Below are 5,112 nucleotides of genomic sequence, written 5' to 3' on the forward strand. Positions count from 1 at the left end.
TAAGGTCCATAACCTATACATATGTTGTTAGGAGTTTAAACTGTATCCATATTTATATGTATTCAGATATTGATTTTACTGTATTAGTACTTGGACATTATCAACATGATTTAGGAATAGAGTAAGGAAAAGCTATAAAGAAAGTCATGCATATATTATTTGTAAAGTATAAAAGTTTATATGCTCACATATAGACGGCCTAATCATCTTAAAGTAATAGGATATTAGGATTTGAATTTTGCTAGATGTATTGATAGTAGAAAATCTACCATCGAATATATCTTTCTACTTACAGAAGGTGCTATATTATAGATGAGTATGAAATAAGATCTTACTTACTATATCCATTGTGGAAGAAGAGTATATAGCCTGACTTTCTCACAAGTTATATAATTGTAGAATTTTATTACAAAACTTAGAAATTGTTGATTTTATTAATAGACTAATAAAGATATACTGTGATAAGAAGAAGAAGAAGAAGAAGAAGAAGAAGAAGAAGAAGGTATAGCCCACTTTCATTTCATGATGCTAGTTTAAGGCATTGGAGCATGGGAATCGTTGGATTCTAAGACGACATCTTTAAGCATCGTCGGACTCCACCTAAACCCAATCGCCCTAAGCGCAGCCTCCACGCTTCAATTTCTCTCCTCCTCCTCCTGGGTCCTAGTTACCAAGGCCATCCACCGCCCCCTCCACCTCTTAAGCATCGACATCCCTTCCCTCTCCTCGTCTTTGTCACTATTGAAGGGCATCGACATTCACCTCCTTCTCCTCCTCCTTGTCTGTCTCCACTGAAGGGGACTACGATCCGCTCCGAAAGCTGAAGGGGAAGCCCGGCCTCGATATCTTCCTCTCTTTTCCTCGAAGGAAGGTAAGAAGCCTCTCTGATCTCCTGATATTATACATGGATTGGAGGATGATCTATAGATTTTGAGGGTTTGATCGGTGGATTGGAGTATGATCTGTAGGTTTTATTGAGAGATCTGTGAGTTCTAGACTATGATCTATAGGTTTCATTGAGAGATCTGTGAGTTCTAGACCACAATCTGTAGGTTTTGTTTTTGGAGTTTATGGTTGGAGCTCCATCGAAATCATGGAGACGCCTCCGCAAGAATTGTTATGATTCTTCTCATCCAATTTATGCATTGGCATGGCAACAGAATAAAATGCATAGTTGGGCAGTAACAGCAGATCTATCTATGTAGATAATGGTTTCAAATGGGATCTGCTATCAGGGCATCTTGGCACTTCTGAAACCTTCATCTCTTTGTTGCTTCCTATGGTTGGTCAACTGGCAATTGGTACACGGAACATATTCTGTCTTCCAACCACTAGGAAAATCTATGTGAGGATGCAAGAAAAAAGGATTTTGAATTGGAGAAGGTCTAGAAAATAGAATTGGAGAAGCTATATTCTATTTCTCTATTCTTTTTGGAATCGATCCAACAGGTTAAAAGTTTTGGCATTTGATCTTTATTTTTATTTAAATATGCTTACTTTCATGCATTTTTTTTTATATGCTTATCTTCTTTTGCATTTCTTTCTTTCACAAAAATCTCATATGTTTAATTTTACATTTTAATTTTATTTTATATAATTTTTAATTTATACTTATGTGTTATATTTTTAAACATGCATTGCATTTGACAGTTTGCTTGTTAAATTCTTAAGTTCGTGCAGAGTACATTGCTATGCCTAATAAGATTCTGCAATTTAAGCTTAATGTTATCAGACTCCATTGCCACCTTTTCTTTTTCCCTAGATATACCATGGACTTGATTTTGCAGAGCGGGCTTTCTTTCTCTTTATATGCATAATGTTATGTCAATGAAATAATATTAAGAATCAGGGAAATATTGTGGTTATCTTTGTTCTAATGATGTACTCAGCCATTGGAAAAATTATCAGGTGCTGTCATCAAACATGTATAATAGTAATTCATGTGTTGTAAAATTCCTGCTATATGTTCAAATAATTGACAATGGAGTCTGGTTTGGTAACCATATCATGCAGTGACCCTTTCTTTTATTGTTATCCAGGTGAGGAGGTCTATACAATTTTCTTGGATAAGCTTTTAAGTCAAACACCTGATCAGCAACCGACTTTTTCCGCAATTAGTGAGGTGGGTTGCAAATTTAAAATAGACAAGAGATTGAGCATTCATGTACATTTACTGCTTAAGAGATTATCATATGTGGGTGGAACTTTGATCATTCTTTGCAGGATTTGTTTGCAATAGCAACAGATCAACCATTCCATTTTCCATCCACCTTCATCTTTGTCTTTAGGGCATTCTCAACTCTTGAAGGTGCAGTTCTCACATTTTTAGTAGTGGTTTTAGTTGTTAGTTCATACTTCTTGTGTTTCACTCTCATCAATAAATTTATGTGAACTTATTGCCATGGCTTGAAATTCCTCTGTAAACTCCAAAATTGATCTGATCCAAAACTGAGTTTGATTTTGAAATTTTGGGTGAAACTGACTCATGGGTCTCTTTTCTTGTACATGGTGCATAACTGAAAATGCTTGACTTTTTCTTCAGCTTTGAATTATATATTTTTATTTGAAATTCTATTATTTTAAAGTTCCATATCTATTTAATTCAGTGTCAAGGGGTTTTCCATGATGAACTTAGATTTCAACATGATTAGATTCCATGATCCTAGCAATTATTCGCCTTAAGTTGGTGAATTTATATGCAGTCCTGAGTCTTCTCAGCAGCAATATTCTCTTCCACTGATTGATGTTGCTTTCCGTATATGGAAGGGTGGCCATCCTTCCTATAATCTGTATGCCTACTGATGTTGAGGTAAACAACTGGTGTTTTCATCTATTTTAGTATTTGCTCCAAAGCTCTCATCTTTGAAGGGTAATGTGCAAGATAGGACTGGTTGAAGATTGGATCGATTTCCTTATAATACTGTCCTCCAGAGTTCCACTGCCCCTCTCTGCGCCAGATAGTGAAGAAACTGTGCATTCAGTTTCTATAATAGTCTTTATTATTTTTTTGAAAAAAAAATGTGGTGAGTTTATATTAGTTGCTGAATATTTTTATACTAAGATCATAATTATACATAAGAAAAGAATTACAAAATACTTGCACTGATTGCAATACTAATGCAATGGCCCTAACTAACATGTAGGCCCTATCTGAAGTGAAATGAGGGGTTGTGGGTAAATATCTATGACGTATTAATAGGAATTTAGTCCATTAACATTACCCATTCTTAACACACCGTTCTGCACTCTCATAGAAGTGAAGAAACTATATATATGTTGCAGTGATGAGCTGATTCAGGTAACTCAAGACTCCAAAAGATTCCTATCAGCTGATTCAGGTTTAGGTTCTTCACCATCAGATGTTACCATATACCATGATTAACACATATTCACATTAGAGTTCCAGCAACCTATCCACTTAGCTTACCCTTCATACAAGTAGATGACAATTCAACCACCTCAAATTATCCAACATCAACAATTTCCAATGTCATCAATTTCCTAGCAATTACCAATTATCCTCTAAACTGCCTGTGTGCATATATTTATATTTTCCTATATTGGCTATTTTGGAAGTAATAAAAAGGGTTTCCTATTCTCCGTTACTTCTGTATATCTTTTTCTTATGCACTATATTCTCTTTGATCTATTCAATTGAGTTGCAGACTTTTTTTTGGGTCTCTTTGTGCAGCTGAATTTGACACTAATAGAATTACAGGTATGTATATTCTAGTTGTTTTGCTCCCTTTTCAGTTTGGTTCATTTGATGCGATTAGCACACTATCTGATCAGGACAAATAGCTATTCTTTCTCGATTTCAATATTTTTTTTGTCATACTTGACACTTGTTAATATTTAAAATTTTACTATTGATTAATTTTTGTTAAACAGGATTTGTTCTATTTGAGCATAAATATAAAATTTTAGTTAAACAAGTCCAAATATGGGAATGTTGATCGATGTTTTACCAAAGTTTGATATTTACTTTTATTGAATGTAAGATATAATTAATTATTTACTAATCTTTCAGATGCTTTTTGTATCATGCAGTGACCCTTTTCTTTATTGTTATCTAGGTGAGGAGGTCTATACAGTTTGTCTTGGATGCTCTTTTAAGTCAGACACTTGATCAGCAACAGACTTTTTCTGCAATTAGCCAGGTGGGTTGCATATTTAAAATAGACAAGAGATTGAGCATTCATGTACATTTACTACTTAAAAGATGAATCAGAGACATGAGATACAGTTACTGGAGATGAGTTAGAGATATGACCTACGTACGGATGGAAAAGCTGAGGCAAAGCTATCAAACAGAGATAGTGTCATTGAAGACTCAGGGTGATGACATCACATCTTTTTTACGGAATTTTGCCCCACATCAGGTAATTAGTTACATATAATTTCTAGATTTTATATTATTTTTATCTATATTTTAATTGTATAGACTTTGTGAATTGTACCTACTGATATCTATATTATGAACTTAAAAAGTTTTTTCTTTGTTTCCTACAGTGTTCCGATGCTTTCAACAGTCACCAAGATGATGATGATGATGATACCATGGACAAGTGATTGTCCTATCTTTTTTAAGTATTTTACATATGATGTATCTTTTTGTATTTTCTTTATAACATCATTCGGCTATAATTATAGACATTCATTAATCTTACATAGTGTAAAAACTTGTCATTTTGATATGCAATACAAATATTTTTTTGAAGTTTGTTGGATGTTGTGTATATGGGCAAGTTAATTATTTTTTTATGGTATATCTTAACATGAATTTTCTAAAGAAGTGTCATGCTATTTTTACAACTATGAAAAAAATTTAAGGTAGATGCTTCTTTACTAGTATATTGGCCAACAGGACCATTAAAATCTTGTGAAGACATATTCCTTCATTGAGGAAGGAATTATAACCGGTAAGACTATCAAGTGGAAGGAGGGAATGGTAAGCACCATATCTTCTATGTACAATATTCATTGATAATTTTCTGAGTTAGGTATTATTTTTAATATTTCTTTCTTGTACTATATGTAGAATATTGCCAATCATAATGGTCATGAGAAGAAGGTAAGCAACCGGCCTCTTCTAGCATACACATTCCACTT

At 33.7% G+C, this 5,112-nt stretch overlaps 1 long non-coding RNA gene across 7 annotated transcripts; it reads left to right on the forward strand.

Moving 5' to 3' along the window:
- Positions 1-485: 485 nt before the first annotated feature.
- Positions 486-4,718, forward strand: LOC105033102 (uncharacterized). Of its 7 annotated transcripts, XR_012138463.1 has the most exons (7): positions 489-871; positions 2,040-2,122; positions 2,224-2,308; positions 2,703-2,809; positions 3,692-3,718; positions 4,077-4,382; positions 4,513-4,718. It is a non-coding gene; the product is annotated as an uncharacterized lncRNA (long non-coding RNA). The 7 variants fall into 7 exon arrangements; XR_002164299.3 differs by having other exon boundaries at positions 486-871; positions 2,703-4,160; positions 4,232-4,382; XR_002164298.3 differs by having other exon boundaries at positions 486-871; positions 2,703-4,160; positions 4,247-4,382.
- The last annotated feature ends 394 nt before the right edge of the window (positions 4,719-5,112 follow it).

The sequence above is a fragment of the Elaeis guineensis genome, chromosome 2 (assembly GCF_000442705.2).
Source record: "Elaeis guineensis isolate ETL-2024a chromosome 2, EG11, whole genome shotgun sequence".
In the NCBI taxonomy this organism is placed as follows: domain Eukaryota; kingdom Viridiplantae; phylum Streptophyta; class Magnoliopsida; order Arecales; family Arecaceae; genus Elaeis; species Elaeis guineensis.